We start from the raw sequence: 20,803 nt of genomic DNA, 5'->3' as shown, positions 1-20,803 counted from the left end.
TAGCCACTATAGTGCGACTGTATTCCGATATCTAATAAAATTCGAAAATTTTCATGTATAAATGTAAAAATCGCAATAATTCCAGTGTTATAATTAAAACTAACTATTATAACTTTACGTTATTTTTAATTAAAATGATTGCCATAATTTACGCTGCGATAACTCTTGCAAATAAAAAATAAAAATTAATTCGTTGATCTTAAGCTGATCTTTTTGTTAAGCTAACGTTATTTTTTAGCTTGTCATGAATAAATAAAGCATGTATTTGAGTTTTTGACTGCGGTGATCGAATAGTTAGAAGTAGAGCGATATGACTTGACTAAGCAAATTCAAATTTACATCAATATTTACAAGATCCACACGTCTCTCTTCGACTCTTTCCGAACCTTTCACCGTAACTCGTATGATTGATACATACTTCATAACGCATTACACACAAGCATAAAGCATATACACGACAAGCATTTATAAAACTCCTCGAACGCTCGGCAAGACGAAATCACACGAAATAATCGTACATTCTGTTACAGCAAAAATTGTAAAAGAGTTTTTTCCCCTTAGAAAGAGCTAATATAAACCAACGCTTTCAGAATGTCTCGTATATCATCTTTGCTAACATAATCCTACTTTACGCCGCGATTGAAGACTCAATAAAGGGAGAACGCCTCAATAAAGGCGGAAAGATAAAAAGCTTCACATCCCTGACCAGGTCCAGCGTTTTCCTCATCATAACCGAGCGGTACTGTTTTTTTTTTCTTCCGTCGCAACGTTCGCCATTTACAGCGTAATAAAGCGAATTGCGAATCCCCTTTTTGGTGCATCGCGAACAGCAGGTAAGATCGACAGGCATCTAGCGAACGGACGACTTTTATTACTAATACAATAAGTGCAAATAGCCCCTATCATCGTCGAGATTTTACGGATGGCGGTGTTATCTTATCTGTGTCCTTTTTCCGGTGCAAAAAGCTCGAGATACACATTGATCGTATCGATAAATGTATATATATGTGCACATACATATATGTGCCGTCCGACCGATGTTCCGCTTGCTCAATCGTGTTTTTATGCGCCTAGAACCGGGACGATTCTCGTATCTATTCCGAGTTTACGAGGTTGATACCGTCGCGATGTGAACGGACTATCTTTCAACGGAAATTCACCCGCGAATTTTTCGGACTCTTTCAAGCTTGCGGTACGTGATAGCTGAAAGTTTTGTGAAAGCTTTATTTATAGAAGATAGAGAGAGAGGGGTAGACTATCAGTAGAACCAACAATCGTTTAACCAAAGGTAACTGTGAAATCTAGTCTGTCTGTAGACTACGTGGCACCTATAGGGCTCTTGAATCTGCGTGTCTAGGATCCAAAGAGAGAATGAGAGAGAGAGAGAGGGAGGGAAAGAGAGAGAGAGAGAGAGAGAGAGAGGGAGGGAAAGAGAGAGAGAGAGAGAGAGAGAGAGAGAGAGAGATACAAAGGTATCATAAATCCTAAAACAAACAGTTTTAAAGACTCACGTGAATCTGCGAATGCGGGGATCTAATATCCAGTGCCTAAGAAGCAGTATGGAGAACGGAGTGCTCTCGTCCTCGAGTAATAAGCTTCACAAGCGGGTTCTGTTCTGTGCAACTGTTTCGTCTAACAATGGTGGCGTAAATAAGTTACGCTCAGAGATGGCACGATGCTCCTTTTGAACGAGGAAAATACGCTTACGGTGGTGAATTTGTAATTTCGCGCGTCGTGCCGTGACCTAGACTATCATCCCGAGATTCAAGAGAACCCGCTGGCATTGCAGTAACGGCGAAGTAGTCTCGTAGATCTCCCGTGAAACGAGAACTCTCGGGCGTACGCGGGTCGCGTTAACCCCCAACCCCCAACCCTTCCCAAAGTTCTTCCGTGAAATTTTCATTACGTCTCTCTGCACGCGTCATTGCGTGGGCGAATTTACGTTAGCTCCTTCTTTACGCGTTAGTTGTACGGCAACGTTTATATTTCAATCAAGGGATTCGAGGCGAGAAATTCCAGCGGAGAATGCGCCGATAGAATATTGAAGTAAAGCCAATATAAAGTTTTAGCCCAGCTAAAGCAGCGATATCCACGGGAGCACGGACGGGAGCAAGTTTCGCTGTTTATCGCCGAGAGACGTCTCGTTGATCACGTGTCAAACGCAGCGGATGTAAACAAACCAAGTTTGATATCCAGGCCGCCCATTTGGCGCTGAATGCGGTTCTACGCGTTAGTCGCGCGCGAGTGTAAACACAGGAAAGGTTCTCTATCTCTCTCTCTCTCTCTCCTTCTCAGCGTTCAGACGACCCGACTTAACGCTAAGTGTCAGGTGGCGAATATGGGGCGAAGTGTCAAACTTGGCGACACCCGCGTTAACTCGCTCGAATAACGTTATAACGAAATTTCCGAACTTGCCGCGGCGAGCGAGGCCTATTACGTCGTATCCCGCTATAGTTGGAGGCTTCCCAGGCTTCGAGAGGGACGATCGAGGATCAAGCTCTACCGTACTCCGTAACGAGTTTACGATTGTCTTGCATGTTATTCGTGCGCGACGTCGCGCACAATCTTCGCGGATCTAAAAGAACGCGCGGCAAAGTTTAGCATCCGTGGATCATAGACTCCATAATTCTTAGCGATCTGTGGCTATTCAAGATTTCGCCGGAATCTAACTCTCCTTGAATTCTAACATCCATAGATCTTAGTTCCCGCAGACTTCAAACTTCACGGGAAGTTCGGCCCCCGCGGAGATCGTTCCCACAGATCTTACACCCTGTAACTAAAGCTTCTATATAGATCATAGAATCCATGGATCTTAAATTCTATAGATGCCGGATTTCAGTGGTCCGAACAAATTTGGAAATCAAGAGAATATCCAGCACCGTCTGGCTTTTCTATATACCATTTATTTCTTCCCGCGTTTTCGCTTCCTGTCTCTTATTCCGTCGATTCTTCGCGTTGATGCTGGGATTCTTGGTTCTATATTCCCGCTAATTTCGCGACGCTGCTAGCTCGGCAAAGACTTTTCAGGTGATGCTGGAGCCGTCTGTATAATCGACAAAATTACCATTTTCTATGTTATCGACTATATCTGTCCTTGTATAGACAAAGATATAGACAAGGATAGCACGCTACATTGCACGCACACATACGCACGATGCACATCGACATTATACTTCTATATATTACGCTTCCAAATCTTGATTTGGGGGGTTTATCGATGTTTTTCTTGTTGTGCGATTCGGGGGAACTTGTTTTCGCGTTCGTACCAATGGTACATCTCTTATATGAAATACATTTTGTGATGAGCTGACCAACTCGCCGCAACATCGAGACGCCATATTGGGATAAAAATAGATAAAGAAATCTGTACTTCCGTAATTTTTTCTCGTTGTCTATGTAAAATTGGAGTTCCCCCGAATCATTAATGTATGTACTGCAATTCTGGAGAAGGATTTTTAATACTGTCAAATTAATACGACGCTACGTGACGACAAAAAATGCCGGTAAAACAGACGGTAGCGCTCCGCGCTACCTTATTCTTTTGTAGTCACGACGCGTGGTTATTGTATTGTGCGTGCTGTTAAGTGGTCAAAGTGCATACGGTATAAAATCATGATAATTTCCCCTCTCTTGGCTGTCGCGCCCGCTCAAAGCGACAACCGCCCACACTCTCGCGAAGCTTTCTGCGGTGCGACCGACCGCTTTAATGCACGGGCGAACTTGAAGAAATAATTAGCTACGTTGGATCTCGGTGTTTTCTTGAAAATTCGCGGCAGGACGGAGTCCCTCAGTCGTTAAACGAAGCGACAATAGAACAGAGGGTGAAAACGGAGGAGTTACAAAAGGGAATTGTAGGATTAATTGGTATGGAAATGTCAGTCTTATAACTAATTACGGGGGCTCAGAAATGTTTTCAATGGCCGGGGAACGATATCTTCCGGACGCGTACACGTGTTGTCTTTCTCATACGGGACGAGAGGCGCGGGTGCGTTCTCATTGTCGCAAATCGAATCTGTCCTCGGCTCTCTCGCTCAGTTTTGTCCGTTCACCGAGAAATTGTGGCATTTTCAGAGAAGCTTGTTTGACCCATTCAGCGTGATGATTCGCGCGGTTTGTGCGCGACCGTTTCTTGGTGAAAGGCCCGCTGATACGCGCGTCACTGGAAACGCGCACGGAATCGCTTATGAAGCCCACATTTATAATATTTATATCAGCCATAGGTGCGACGAAATATTTTATCGTCAATTAAAATAGGGATCTAAATATTATATAGGTGTAGCAGGAAACGTCCTTTGATTGTGATCTTTACGGTCGTAGTAAAATACGAAAACGTTCTCTGTATTCGTCGAGAAAATTTGTATCGCAACAGAGATTTCCAGTGCACAACGACGAGGTTTAATGTCACGATGCGATTTATTTCTCACGTCACTGGTGTGTGCAAGGGATCAAAGCCCAACGTTTATACTCTTGACACGTGCGAATATAATTAACCTCGTTTTGTTAATTAGATTCGTAAAGGTGCCTTTGTCCTAATTACACGTCGTGCTTTCCCCGAAGTAAACAAAAACTCCTGCACGATGCCTTTATTAATTTACAACGATCTGAGAACGCGTGCCCGAAAAGCTCGTCTCGTCATTTTTACGGTGCCTAATTAAAGAGAATCACGGAACGAAATTAATTCTTCAAAGGATACAGACGTACAAACGTTATGTCAAGAGCATGTGTGTGTGTGTGTGTGTGTGTCTCATAAAAATCCCAACGTCCTACTTCGCGGAACAAATCAGCTGCTCGAGCGCGAGTGTTTTGACTCAAAAAGGGAGATCTGACTTTTCGCGTAACTTATGAGTCCTGCGGTTTAATATTGTGCAAAAGATAACAATACACGTTTTCAAGCTAACAGTTACATATGGGAGGAATAGTCCAGGTTATTTATGACGATTTAATCGACAAAGATATCACTAGCGGTTAATCCGCTCGGATCTATATCATCAAGAGGAGAACGCCCCCAAGAACCGTTTAGGGCTCATCCTGTCTGTAGGATTCAGAGCCGCGGCAAGTTTCCAACACGGCTCCTTCCCCTCTCCCGCCGTTTATGGCGGTGCAAAATGGCAAAGTTTCTCACCTGTGCAATGTAGGTAGATACTAGGCAAACGCTTTAATATCTTAATGGAGTGAGCGACTGAGAAACGAATGAATAAATTTAAGTATATTTTCGCGAGACATAGAATCGACGAGGAGCACCGGGAGCGAATGAAAAAGGAACAGCGAGGGCGGAGGGGAAGAAAGAGAAACTTCACGGTTGCTCGAGTGTAGCGAGTACCTCTAATGGAATTCACGAAATCGTTAAAATTCGCGGGGACCGTCGGACATGAGAGAAAAATTTTAGGTTAATTGAGATTGATTAATTTAAATCGAGAGCGCGTAAAAACGAGAGGGCGAGGAACATCATCTCGGAACTTGGTGGAGTTAATTGGATAACGATGCCCTGACTTACAGTTAATATATATATTTTCAAAAATTACTGTTGGCAAGTTTCATTTCGGACTCGGTAATCGTCCTCGATGTTCTTTCCCTGCAGGCTGCCGCATGACACCGCGCTATTATACAAACGGCTCGCAGAAAGTGGACCGCAATAGCGAAGACGGCGAGATAATCCAGTTGACCCCACGGAACTTCGGTGTCGAATCGGTTTGCATATTAAACGAGCGTAATCGGCGACCCTAAATGAAACAGATGAGGCACGTTTTCCGCATTAACTAAACACAGTCACGAGCCGCGGACGTTTAAAAAGAGGACGAAAAATGGACACGGGCAGGAATGTCTTTCCCTTCTTCCTTTCGTGCTCCCCCCCCCTTCTGTTACCCCGACATATCTTTCCCCATCCTTTTAATTCGATTCCTTTCCCTCCGACACTTGGTTCGGCGTCTCGTGAACTTTCTCGTATTGGTACCCGCGACGACATCGACAATCGATTCGAAGAGTTTCTACGTTCACCTAAACTTGCTGGATGCTCGCTCGACTTCCGACAATTGCTGATGGCACAACTCGCCATTCCCCGACAGTTATGTGTCGGACAATAGCGATCGCCGAGTACGATCGTTGTCGGTTCACCGAGGACAAGGGAGAGATATCTAAACTATAGTAACATTATCGAGGCACCGAGTGTTCGACGTGCGCGGAAATGACATTTCGCTAGATATTCGCTAGGTAACAAAATCGCGTATGGGAGAGTCGATTGAAACAGGGGTAAATGTCAATTTTATGTCTCGAAAGTTCATACAACACCGCCCCATATTCAACGTTGAATTAAAAATGTCATTTTTCACACGGAAATGTTCGCGCGAGCGTCAACCGGATTTACTCCACTAAAGTAAAATAACTCGTATTCGATAGAGAAGTCACTTCGCTTGCTTTTATTACGTGACAAAAGCGCCCGTGTAAGAATTTACATCGACATCGATGCCGAGCGTTTTCCCTCGCGGAAACGCAGCGTTGATTCAAAAATTAGCAACTTGATTCGATTTTCTCCTTCCAGCTCGCAAACTTCCTTCCTTGTCAGGAACCCATCCTACAATCTCCACGTCGAAACTTCCGGCGAACTCCGGCACCGACGTATTTGTTCCGCCGAGACAAAACGAGGATCGATCGCGAGATCTCGCCGCGAGACGAAAACCGGAGGGCGACGATAAAGTTTGATAAGCGGGCGCGTCTCGGCTTCTTTCGACAGAGAGAAAGAGAGAGATCGATGCCGCTGTAATTAAACGGAAATCGAATCGGCGAGAATCGCGCCATTGAGCGTTTTTCATTCCGTTGTTGTTGTTGCGCACCATCTCATCGGTGGAGTTTATCGTCACCGCGATAAGCGCAGTCAAATTTAATTAGCGTTTAATTAAGTTTGTTTGACCGCGCGATGTATTCATGTACGAGTAATAAATATTGTATTCATCGATGTGCGCACATCGCGCGCATCGACGGAAATATACAAGCCTTATTGCCACCCCGTGCTCTCCGACATTTCTTAATAATTTTAATCAAGAAAGCAAAAGCGGTTTTTCAAGTTAATATATCAATGCGCCCTTGTTATTTTAAATTTATAAACGTATATATTTTCAAACGTGTTATTAAAACAATTTTATTTGACAAAAGGGCAACACGAAAAAAGACAAAAGCTCGAGGCACACCATCAGGCGAGAAAAGCATCGTCTCGAGTGCAGCGCGACAAACAGAAATACAATCGAGATGGCAAACGTTGCAGACATTGCGAGTTTCTCAAAGACGCAGTTCGCATCGTCGATTCTCCACAACGACAAATTCGTTGTACGAGCGCGGAGGAGAAATCACGTCGTCGAATATTTACCGAAACGTCGTGCCCGACGTGGGAAAACAACAACGGCAAGAATAAGAAATGGCGAGAGCGTGTACTAGCCGTAATATTAGGACAATAATGTTATGTGTAATAAAAAAGGTGTTTTTCAGAATCGCTTTCTTTTTCCGTGGAAACCCCCCCACTCGCTCGAAATACCAAAGTACAATCGAATAATTTGGCGGTAATTGGTAGCGAGGAACTCTTCGTCGTCGCGGCAGTTGCTTTCGCGTCCACTCACTACATTTTCCCCCCGAGACAGGTGTTTTTAACGTTAATCCCATTCGCCACTCTCCAATCCCATATCCGGCCGCGCGCCGTCACCGTATTATAATAAGATAAAAACAGAGGCCTCCCCCTTGAAACATGTCTGGCGTCGCGAAACACGAGAAGGCGTCACGAAACGCGAAGCCCGGCGCATCGTCGTTGCCTACGTCTTCGTTCTACGCCCGCCGACTTGTGTTCGAGCAGAGACAAATCGCCTGCAGGCTCACCGATAACCGCATTAACGGCTGCTCCTCGGCGTCGTCTTCGTCTTCGCCTTCATCGTCTTCATCGTCGTCGTCGTCGTCGTTCTCATCGTCTCGCGGTTTCGTTTTCCGGCCCGCTTATTCTCGAGGAAAGTACCGCGAGCGGTAGAAGAACCGCTACTTCACCTCCGGAGGTACTTTCGCGTCCCTTTTTCTACCCTAGCTGCCTCTCTCAGTCAACGTCCTGTCCTTCCTTTTCTCGTCATCCCCTTTTGAGCCACGAGATGAGTGGCGAGAAAAGGGTGGAACCCGCGCGCGGACGACTCCGTCCGTCGCAACGAAAAGAAGACCGTGTAGGGCTGGGGTGGAGAGTCGTAGGACGAAAAGGGAGAGAAAAAAAACCGCGCGCGGTGAAGAGGACGCGGTGACAAAAAAAGAAGGCGAGGAAAAATGCAACGAGGGAAAGACCCCGAAGAAAGTGGAGGAACTTTCCCGCCGCCGCTGTCTGTTACTCATTTCTCTCCTTTCTCCCCCCTCCGCCCCCCCCCTCGCCCTCTCCATCCCTTCGCGAGAGCCGCTGCATTATTCATGACTTTGTCAACGTCGCTTGCCGCTGTATTTTTACAGCATTATACTTGGAAAAATTCCGCGCCGGGGAAACTCGATATACAGCCGCGAGTGCGCACGCGGTGTCCTGAAGGAGAGACACGCGCGTATGGCTTGTGCATCCTCGGCGAAAAGGGCGCGCACTGCCGAATCCAATTGAATAAGGTATTGGATCGGGAGGGATGGAACAACTGTTACTTATGGTTTATGCAAAAATGAATTATAAATCTGATAACTGACGATCTATATTGGACGCAGGCTCCGTTAAAGTTCTGCAAGCGAAGACGTGATTTATACAAAAGAAAAAAGTAACACATATCACAAGTTGATCCGCCACGCGAAACTTTAATGATACCACAAAAAAAAAATTTTTATAAAATTTAGCGCAGCGACTAATTCCTATTAAATAGATATTCGAGCTTATAATTCGTTCAACGAATTAAACTACCGCGTCGCGACCCGGAAAAAGCATTCTCGCGTACACGTAATAAGCAATAAATTACTATAGATTTCACGGTAATTTTTCGATAAAGGAAATTTTACGCTAATTAATAGAATGATTAATATACGGCAGAAATTCGCGGAACAGATTAAATATCAATTAAATATTACAGCTATTATACGATCTGGTAAATGGACATAAAATTCGTGAAACGCGTAGGTATATGGTGTAAGTATTACTTAACAATAACTTGCTAAAATTCACAGCGAGGGAAAATTTTGCGGAAATAAGTTTGATAATTGATATACTCAATAAAAATTCAAAATTTATTTCCGGATCCCAATTAAGCGGTCATCAAATTATCGTTTTAATCCCCCATGGGGCGGGGGGGGGGGACTTTTTCGCCCGATAGTAAATAACGCAATAAAAACGACCGCGCGTAAGAGGACAATCGCGCGCGAACGGAACAATCCGAGTCCTTTGTTCGTCGAATTTTTGTCAGTTCGATCGTATCCCTCGATGTTCGAGAAATACAACGGGTTACAGCGTGTGCCCGCGAAAAAGGAACACGAAACGCGAGAGCGCGCACGCGTGGCTCTCACACGCGTCCTTCGTGACCAAAATAAATGGGAGTACTCCACCTCCGCGTTCTATTCTTTTTCCCTCCATCCTTCTGTTGGTTCCCGTTTTCTCTCGGGCGGGCGTTTCCGTTGGTTTTGCCGCTGTGAGTAACGACACCTGTCCGACTTTGTAATGCCCATGTTGGATATATATTTTGTGACAGATGTACAAGGATCTCTCGCTAGCAATTAGTCCCGGGCGAATCGCGAGAGCGACACGACGAGCGAGTCAGACGTTCCCCGACAGTCGCAATTCGTATATAGTCGTCTATCTGTTCGCTGTCGCGAGTTCGAAAGATGAGATTTTGAGCTCGCGACATCACCGCGCGCTTCGCTCACCTTCGAACCTCGAAAAATAGCATCTCTCGCGATAATTTCATTCAAATTGCGATAAATGATTCCGCAAGGTTTTGACGGTGCGGCGTGATCGCGCGACAAACATTCCATCAAAAAGGCTAACGAGACAGCCGTGCGACGCGGTAAAAAGCCCCGAGGTAAATCGCCGACAGGCGCAACTCGATCGCCGCGGAATTAATGGAACATTATGTAACCGATAGAGAGACAGGAAAATCCTATTGTCTGCGGAATTCTGCCGTCGATGACGTAACAAACAACGCCAACCGTCCGGCGAAATAACGTTCGCGTCAAGCCTCTTCCGGATAGAGTACCATAGCTAACAAGAGGGTTGTTCTAGTCGGCTGGACGCCTATTGCCTATTGTTCGCGTAAAGATAATAGACGCTCATCCCACGTTCCCCTCTCTCGCCTGACGCTCGATGAGATTCTGTGTATTTCTATTATCCTCCTTTCGTTATTATCGGAAGACTCGTTTACAGAGAGCTAAATCCCCAGAAATACTTTTAATTCGTATCGACATTTGCTTGAAGTCACAATGCGCCTCTCTCTCGCATATACGCGGGTAGACGTAGATCGATAGCCTCCACTGACGAACCCGGCTTCGATTAAACGTAATTTTGCCCGATAAGTTCGATTAGCGTTCCCGGCGGCGGCTTAAAATTGCCACAGATGGTGAAAAATTTTTTTGTCCGGGTACAATGCGCGCGGTGGCGCATTGTCAGTCAAGTGGCTCGAGCCAGCTTTGCCGAGTGACCTGAATCGCCGCGTGTACTTGGCAGCTGCAGCTTCGTTCTAGAGATCGAATCGTCTTTGATATCGATGTTAATCAGGAACGACGTCCGAGAGACGAGAAAATTATACGATTGCGACACCAAGTGCGAATTATGCGGCTGAAAAGACGGAATTGCGTTTTTCATGCCTCGCTAAAAACCTTTTTTTTTTTTTTTTTTTAATTACGTTATTATCTTTCATTATTATATTTTAATTATTCCGCGACTTTATGGCATATCATTCGCTGCGTTCGAAAGTTTAATGAGCAACGATTCGCGAACAATTCTCGCTTGTCAGTGAAAGCGGTTATGCTGTCGTCGGACAAGTTGCCAATCGAGAGAGACGCCAGTCGAATGGTCGAAACTTTATCACGATCGCGCCCGATCGAATTGTACGTAATCGAATCAATCTCTTTCGTCGCCGTAGCGAAAAAGGGCCGGCTCGACTATACCATTTTCACCGAGATCCATCATTCTGAAATATGCCGGGCGCGCTCGTCGTGACGAGAGGCGAGCGGTCTTAATCGCCCGGTTGAAGGACTATCGATCAGGATACCGTCCCGAACACCCCAAGCACTGCATTCCGTAAAAAATCGAAATAATCGCGGCCTCTCGATATTCGAGAGATGATACTCGAGAGATGCGATTAGAACACTCGGAATAATATCGCTCGAGTAACTACCACTTGTGCGAGCAAAGTATATATCGATAGCGCCGACGATGGCATGATATAATAGTTAGCGCGCGCCCGTGAAGTTGCGACCTCATGGTTTATTCAAAGGAGCCGCGCCGCGCTATATCCGCGAACGCGCCAACTCCGGATGCAGCCTCTCGGCGCACAGGTATACGCAACGACGACAGTTCGCGGATAATCAAGTCGTTAATGCGCCGCATCGGCCGCGCGCGAAGTTGCTCGACCCGGGGTAAGAGGGAGGAAGAGGGAAACGTGGGAAAACTTTCGTTACCGGCCTCGGCGGAAAAGCGCTCGCGCACGTACGCAGTTTAGCGTTTCGCGCGGCGGGCCGCACTTATACGCCACGGGATGCATGTTAAAGCGGGGGTGGGGGGCGGAGGGGGGCACTTCGGAGTTTCTCTGGGAAATGGGAAAACTCGCCCCCCTCTCCCTCAATACCGCCACTTTCTCGGCCACCCGCTTCGCGCGCGTCGGAGGCTGCCAGCATTATTAATCCCGATGGCCGTAGGATGAAACGGACGCCGTGCAATTGCGGCACGAACGACGCTACGGCGACTTAAAACAGTTTCGCCATATCGCGTCTCAGAAATTCGCGACAGCGAGGAGAGAACGCAAAAAAGTCGCGAGGGAGGTAACTTTGCCGCGATATCTAACGCTCGGAGCATTCGTTTTTGTTACGTGTTGAGATTGAACATGTAATCTACACGTTAGAAAGATAAGGCACATTAATAAGGTATTATACAGTTAAAAAAAAAAGAATCTTTTTATGAATTCGAGAAAGAGAATTCCTCGTGATTCCTCTTTTTATACCAAGTACAATTCCGGTCTACAAAACGTGCTTTATCACGTTATAATTTTGAGAAATGTAATATTAAAACTGAAGAAGAGTTTTAATGTACTTTTTGATGTATTTTTTACCATGTTACAATTATAGCATACTATATGTATGTACCGAAAAAAATCTTTCTAAAATTGTTTTATTTAAAATGACATGTACTGTCAGAATTTTTCGTTTTAAAAAGAAATTTAATAAAGAGATAAAGACTCTTTACGAGATCTGTCTTTCTAGATAATAAAAAGGTGTAGTCGGGACTATTTAAATCCTGATATATTTACATTTACCGCATAAAAATTAACAAATAACTACATGATGAATCCAATATTCAATAGATTAACTTTAATGATTGTTCGTCATGTATTACATTTTTCTTGCAGTGTGTAATAAATATTTAATTACAAAACTCTTACAAACTTTAATTTTTACAACAAATTTCTTTGAGAGAGTGAGAAGTTTTAATAACATACTTAAATTCGAATAAAACTTTTCAAACGCATTACATTACCGCTACTGTAGAAAGTTCAAGATTGTCTTTTTTTACAACATTAACTTAGAACTTTTGAAAATTGTGACGTGTCAGAATCATTACTGAGAATCATTAAACATAAAAAAAGATACAAAATATGATTCTTCCCTCTAGAATATCTTTACATAACAGTGATATAGAATTAGGTCAGCGATCTATAAACGCGTAGAAAATATTCCGTATTAGTCGAACCGCGTTACGGATAATTAACGTTAGCCGGGGATCCGCGATTAATAATAGTTGACGAACGCGACAAACGCGCCGCGCAATTAAACGCGCTTGTCGCGCGGATATATTATATAATAATTTTCGTAGCGCACTCGGCACTTATTTACACGCGCGCCGACATAATTGATGCCATTCGGCCGCCGTTCGAGCATTATATCGCGGCTGTTTACATTAATTCACTGGCAGAAATGATAGCGCGCATAATTTCGGACCGTGCATAGCGAATCGCAATCTCGCGTCCGAGCAACGTTGGGATTACCTAACATTGCGCGATGCGACCGAGAGAGTGGACCCGCCGCATAATAATGCGACGCTCGATGGAATAATAATAATCCCCGATGCTATCACAACGGTGTTCCTGATCTTCTTAACTCCCTGTAATTTGATCCGAGGATGCCATATACGTCAAATACAAACAGTCGTTATCGCGTGTCACGGTCAACCTCATTTCTAACCGTCGATAATCGACCCACTTGCGTGTGACACGTAAGTAACGGATTTTCATTTCATATTAAAAACTCCGAAACGTATCATCGACGAAAGTATTTCCTTCCGAATCACCCAGTATCCTCTTTTAAACGGCGCCCTTTATATTCTCCCCTGCATGTATTATGCATTTATTCCTCGCCGAAGCGACGCGAGTAAAATTGTTTATATAGAATAGACACACCGCGCGTGAGGCAAATAATCAAATGCTGGGGCCCTCTCATGAAAGAATCACAACGGGAAGCATCGCGAATGTAAATCCGACGCGCTGTCTGTAAATTACCTACATCTCGGGGGTGCTGGAAAAAAAAATTAAATCCTCTTGATACGACCTGAGCCGCGCCGCCGTGGCTGGTCGCGAAATATAGATGAACAATTCAATCCGCGTCCCGAGAAAAAATACACGGGCCGGCCGGCAACGTAATTTAATTCGCTCTCCTCTAAGCGGCGATGGCGCGATGGCGCGCCGCGCGCTGCTCGAGAGAGAGTCAACGGCGAGAGAGACTCGACGACCGTTCGTTAGCCCTGTATACCTTATGTTAGCATAATCTTTTATTACACGGCCGCAAAAAAGTTCCGGGCCCGCCACTAGCACTTAATTAAGTTTCCCTCCCCCGAGGAACGTCCTCTTCCTCTTGTTATTAAAGAATCTCTAACTAGCTTTACTTGCCTCGCTTCGTGCACGGAACTTCCGACCGTAATGCCCGCCCCACGCGAGAGACCCGTATATCGAGCTGCAGCGTAAGTACAGCTTTGTCCGTTGCATCGTGCATATGGCCATTCGGTTTACTGCGCGATCGTCCGGGGGCAACTATATACGATCGAACGAGACGACGCCAGCAATCGAGTGTCACGTTTAAAATTCCGACTAATTGCAATAATTGCATGACTTTCGCTTCTCTGAGAGAAAAAAGCCGCGGGAGAAAGCGGAAAAAGAGCGGAAAGGACGGATACTCTCTCACGCTTTGTGATCTCCGGAGTCAATCTCCGGAGAGAAATTGACCGCGCAGAATGGCCACCATTTTTCTTCGATCAGAAGCAAATCGATGGCCACATCCGGCCGGGAGGAGCGCAACAAACGCGAGCTGTACTTCCGGACACGGAGAAGGGTCTGGTTGAGGTTTTTTCCCCTCCTCGGCGGAAAGCGAAGAGGAATGAAAGGTCGTTGCTAATGACGATTAATAACTCGCCGGGTCTCGAGACTCTCGAGAGGAATTGATTACGATCCGGGGAAACGTGCAAAGTGATTTCGCTATATAGAAAACGCGCCTGCGTGTGTCTGCGCGCGCATTGATGTGCGCCCGTGCGCGTCGCGCCGATCCCCCATCGAGATCTTTAGAAAGCGTCAAGGGAAAGGTCGTTCTGGCGGAAGGATATTTTATGGAGCGGCGATGTTCGTTCATTAACGAATGAGGGAATGTAATTTCGCGAAATTGACAATTTCCAATTGGATTCCCCGCGAGCGATACGATCGGGAAGATGGAAATCCACATCCGGCACGTCGGCCACTCCACACTCCACAATCAGTTATTCGCATCACATCACGCCGGATATTGATATTGACCGTCGTTATGTCGTCATTATATAAATGTTGTTCAGACAAATAACTTGATATAAAATGTGTGCTTGAAAAACATTGATTTATTTTTTTTTTCACCAATATGAAAATAGAGAGACGCTAGGATTATCCGATCCCTCGCCTAATTTAATTAGCTCGTGATGAGCCGAAAATGGACGGTGCGGAGATAAAACCCCGCGTGACGTTTTGCGCGTAAAATAATCTAATGAAACTTTTGCGAGCTTGTGCCCATCACTCGTCGCCTGTCGATCGAATTTTGTGAGACGGCCGCCACCGCGAAGCGGACATTTTCGGAACCGCAATCAAGCGGATTGGCTTTTTTCAGTTCGGGACAATTCCTACGGCAAACCGAACGACCGCCGACCGTGCCATACTAAAATCAACACAAGCCGCTAGTAGGATTTAATATAGATCCCCGAGTTTCCGCTAAAACGCAGAGGAAGCCAATAACATATCCGACGGGTTCCTCTTCGTTTTAATCGCCATACACGAATATTTCCACCTCGTTCGAGCAGGAAAAAAGTTTCTAGATTGCACGAAACGCGCTGTACGGTGTTTATACCGTCATCAAAAGACACAATCGCTATCCCGTAACCCCCGTCCCTTTTTTCCTCTCTCTTTCTCTCTCTCTCTCTCTCTCTCTCTCTCTCTCTCTCTCTCTCTCTCTCTCTCTCTCTCTCTCTCTCTCACTCTCTTTTTCGCCCTCTTTCTGTTTCTCGTTTTCGATATCTCTACCCTCGTCTCTCTTTCTCCAACAAAAAAAGAAAGCGGATGTGAAACCGCTCGCAAACCGCTTCGTAAACATTTTACTCAGATTAAAAAAGTTCAGCGACGAGCACCGCTTAGGTACGCAGATACATGGAATTCCGCATGAGCTTTCAATTAAATCGAGAATTTGAACTACTAACTCTTAGCAATGCCGTGTTAAATGAATGGAAAATCGAACGCATTTGATGGGACTCATGTAACTGGAAAAATGCGTTTCAATCTTTAATAGTATCAATTAAGAGACACGGTAGTGTCTCGCGCCAAGTACACGCGGAGCGAGACCGACCGTGGCTCTTTTACGCGACGCGACGGGTTGCGAGTACCCGAGATGTTGAGATCTCGATTTGATTATACAGTCAAGAAGACAATAGTTGAAATTTTAAGGACACATTTTCTATCATTCGACGTCTCTTTCTTTCAATAAGTAAATTCGACAGGCAATCAAAATCAATTGAGCCGTTCATAGATTACGTATATTCGGAAATTTAAAATTACGTTAAACATTATATAGGTATTTTGTAAAATTACAAAATTATGTAATCACGAAATTTGTTGTAAATGATATTATAGATGCTTATCAATATCGCGAAATACTTGTATTCCTTATCGATCCAATTAACTTCTGTTTCTTTGTTATTACTCTGTTACTTTGTTATTACTTTCAGTTTGTCAGGAGAGAGCGAGATTCCGCCTGTTCGTCAGCCCGCCGCGACGATAACGAAGGGACGAGATGACGTACGCCGTCATCCCGCGGGCTTATCAGCGAACCATATAAAGCCACTCTAGTTACGGTCGCGATAAACTGCCGCAAAACTCAATAGCGGCCTTCTTATAGCGCGTAGTTAATGTAGCCGAGCGGACCCGTCAGGTTCATATCAGCTGGCCGTTTATACCAACGATATGCACTTGTACGGAGGATGACGAAGAGAACGGCGGAGGTGAAGTGGCAAACGTTAACCCGCCGTGTTACAGCTCGCCCGTAGCGTATAGGTACGAGATCTGCATACGCGGTATAAAAAGTTCGACGAGCCCTTTATCGCCTCTTGCGGGAAATTCGCGCTGGTAATTACGGTATTCAAAGTTTCACCCGCGCGCGATACGACGATCATTACCGGGTACCGCGTCGTAATAAAATAAACGATACGGGTTAAACGTTTCACGGGAAATCGATCGCACGGACTGATTGTCGAGAGGCTTGCCTGAGATGCCGTCGGATAAATGGCACAAATTACGATTGCGAGATAATCATACGTGAAACAACGATCTATAATAACTTCGATGCATTACGTTGCCGCGCACGAGTGAAACGGGTGAAAGGTAAAAAGAATTGATGCATCGAGGCAAGAAACATATGTAGTCTAAACTGTTGTTGGCTCGTAAATGCGACTATATCGCGGGAAGATTTCAACATATAATTGTACGAGACATTTCTTTACAGCGCGAGGGTTGTATTTTCACAAATTACACCGAAACGAGATTAATACCCGGCGAAAAACTAATCTGATGAAATAAAACGTCGCCGTGAGGCTATTTATAACAGGCGAGGCGAGGTATCAACACGCGCGATCACTCCGCCAGCGAAGTCATAATCGCAAATAATTAGCGCGAGAGAGCTTACGCCACCGTCGCCGCCGGTCGGGTCTCCCCGCTCGCGGCAGATCGTATCCTATCGGCTTATTAAGTTGCCACCGCCGAGCATACTGCGCCAGTGGCGTGCTATAATTTCCAGGGTTATACCGTACTTTAAAGGCGTACTAAAGTCCTCCCTGCTCCCTCAATCCCCAACCCCTTCCCAACACCGCAAAGCGAGTGGATAAGTAAGAGGCTACCGGGCAAGGGCGCGCGAAACTGTCTTCCTGCCCTCCCAACGCTTCTCTTCCCTTTCCTTCCGCCAACTTTCTCATTCTCCACGTCCCTCTCCTTGATTCTCTCTATCTATCTCGCGCAGAGATAGAAAGATAAATTGTTTGGCGAGAGAGGGCTCGCCGCTCAAAAGTTTTGCGATATTTCCACTGTTAGTTAAAATTAGTAGAGTTCCCCGAAGGCAATTCTGATAACGCTATCTCCCGTTCATGATGCCCACCCTCCCTCGCATTTCCCCTCCCACCCCTCGGTATCTTCTGGTCCGTCTCTTTCTTTCGTGGGCTCGTACACCTCGTACAATTTAAGACGCACGGAGTTTCTCACGTGAAACGCAATAAGCTTCAAAGACGTACTCCGTATGTACATATTAACGACTTTGGGATAGATGTTTTCACAATAAAGATTTAAATTGTAGATTTAATCTAGGCCCATTTTTTCAAAGATATTACCGCACTGATCAAAGAAACGCACATTTGCTTATTTCATTAAATAAAACGTGAGGTAGGATCGTATCTCGACCAGTGCAGCAGGCTCGCAGAATGCCGCATAGCGCTTATCGGAGTCCGGCGTCATCGCCCATCGGTGTCGACAATTAGCGGAGTTTAATCGCCGCTCGGTCAGCTGTAATTAAGGGTCTCGCTTCTCCACCGAGTATGACAAAAAGAAGAATGCACGAATTAAAGCCGGGGTCCCGAGGCGCAAAAACTGCGCGCAGATGTACTTGCCGTGTTCAAGTAACGTATCTACGTCATATCGCCGTTAAGTCAACATTTTATTTTTACGAAAAGAAAAGTTTTGCTGTTTTGTTAAATATTTGAGAAATTGGCAACGTTAAGTACCTCGTTAAATCACTTTATTAAAAAAAAAGTAATAAATGTGCGTGCGTGTGTTTTAATCTTATATCTATGAAAATTTTCTAAGATTCGTTAAACAAATTGACCTAATTAAGAACTGTACGAACGAAGCTGAAAGTTTTTCTCCGGACAAAGCGCGTTATTTGACCGCAAGAAGAACGTGAGAGCGCAATCTCTCCTTTTAAGAAGACACTCAGTAATTTTAATCCTTCAGTCGCTCCTGCATTCTCTTCCGCTTAATAGAATTTGTAAGTTGGGGATTATGCGCAGATATATACGGGGATATCTGTGCCCGGCCGCGCGCTTCCATTTTAGGTAGAACCAAAAGTCGGCGGGCTCCATAATCTAATATAGTCTTGATTTAATGAAAATCGTGGAGCTTTCGTTCATACACCACATATCATCATACATGTATGACTGTTTTACATTAAATTAAATTGTATAGCTGTGTAATATCTCTCTATCATTTTTCTAGCGAGACATAATTTATGAAATAAATGTAGCACAACAATGTAGAAGACACTTCTGAAATATCTTGGTAAATTTCAACAATTTTGAATTGCCAAAAAACACGGTTTATATCAAAACATTGAATTCTATCAAGAGACACGAGCGACGGAGAATCTTCTAATATATTGCTCAATATTTCTTTTATATCTATATGTATATATCAGGGAAAGACAGAATTGCGCCATAAAGGACGGCAAATGTAAATCGACTGTGATTCCAGATCATTAAATTATTCGTCAATTCCGAAGGAGACGCGGCTTGAGTGCGATCGGTCCGGATTCTAATTAAACTTCGTTAATTATCGCGGCGACGATGCTTATCTCTGACGCGAATAAAACGCGCTGGCGCCATTGCATTTAGCGCGACAACGTCCATAATAGACAAAAAGGATCGGTGACCACCGCGGCATATGGGCTGAGCAAAAAGTCTCTATTAAACAGCTGTGCGCGCTCCTGTGGCTCTAATCTTTCTTATCCAATTTCATGGTTCGAACGAACAATCTTTGACACTCGGGACGCCTCGCGCGTCGTGTTCAATGACGCGCCCTTCCTTGACAGATGTCGATTCTCTCGCTCTCTAACGTTGAAAATTCAAACCGAAGTATATATGAGTATATATTCGCCGACTTATCTGACAACGCAAACTGGAACGAATGGTTACTCACTCGACACAACGGTTACCGTCAATTGTTACCACTTTCGATATATGAAAGTCCCTGCAAATTCAAAATTAAAGCTACACGTTGAAATAAATTATGCTAGGTTGCACCCGCACGGTGCATTCGCATTCTACGTTCCCGCGCGTATTAGACGACGTCACGAAGCTTGCGCTTCTCGCGTTTCGCGCGGAAAGCTTAACTCTCGGGCTTTTTGCCGTTTCCTTGCAGCTTTTCGCGAGTCGAGCGAATTGCGAGTAATGCGATCTGTATGCGTTCATGCGATTTCTTGCGCTGCGCGCTGAATGCACGCACGCTTTATACGCGCGAATTGTCGACAGAACGGAAATTTTCGCCGTGACGATAATTAATTATATGTATAATAATCGGCGCGCGCGGAGAGTCGGCGAAGACCGGGGAACAATAGCAATTTCGAGTTCCAATGCGGCATAGTCTTGCTAGTTTACCGAGATATCTAGCTCTCTCGCGGGGAGTTAGCGAGAAATTTGAATTTCGACTTGGAAGGAGAAGGACTTGAAACAAGAACGAGATTCTCTTACCTTCGGGGATGGCCCGGTCCTTATCTCCTCGCTGGCCCACCGATCTGCAACACCGAATAAGAGAGAGAACAATGAAGGGAAAAGTAAAACGGCACGGTCTGTTTATCTTAAGTTATCACTACGGCGTATTGTCGTAAAAATTAAACGGCAAATATGCTCTCTGTGTACAACCCTAGATTATCGCAACAATTTAGATCGATACTCGCTGATGCGGTAAACTTGCTATATGAACTTCCTGCTTGCATAATAACACAATTTTGTGATAGCATAATATTTACGAAACGTCGCCACTAACGTTGGCAGCGACCGCGCTTTACTTCCTTTACGAGAAACCGAAGGTAACGCTACGACAATAACCGGGATATCCGACGCTGCGGCGCGGCGCGGCGGGGAGGATCACCGCGCGCGGCGACATTAATCCTTTGTGCGAGGCGTATCGCGAACTTGACGAAGAGTAACAGGCGGAAATAAGCGATCCCTGTCACGAGGCGAGGAACAGAAGAAATACCTTTAAGCCGATACCGAAAGAATTAGCCGGCTACGAGGACGCCATTTAAGCGAGTTGTTGCGAACTTCCGTAAGCTTCGTGCTAACTAGAGGCGCGGAGAAACAGGG

At 45.1% G+C, this 20,803-nt stretch overlaps 1 protein-coding gene across 2 annotated transcripts in view; it reads right to left on the bottom strand.

Moving 5' to 3' along the window:
• The window catches only part of LOC143893254 (uncharacterized), a 126,248-nt gene that overhangs the window by 20,990 nt on the left and 84,455 nt on the right, over positions 1-20,803 (bottom strand). For both annotated transcript variants that reach the window (XM_077398438.1, XM_077398437.1), the window contains exon 2: positions 20,189-20,232. The gene's annotated coding sequence lies outside the window, so the exon portion shown is untranslated. The remainder of the gene's footprint in view (positions 1-20,188; positions 20,233-20,803) is intronic.

The sequence above is a fragment of the Temnothorax americanus genome, unplaced genomic scaffold, assembly GCF_048541705.1.
Source record: "Temnothorax americanus isolate GAGA-0224 unplaced genomic scaffold, ASM4854170v1 Scaffold12, whole genome shotgun sequence".
In the NCBI taxonomy this organism is placed as follows: Eukaryota; Metazoa; Arthropoda; class Insecta; order Hymenoptera; family Formicidae; genus Temnothorax; species Temnothorax americanus.
Note: the sequence above shows the minus strand (reverse complement) of the source record. Positions and strands in the feature narration are given on the sequence as shown.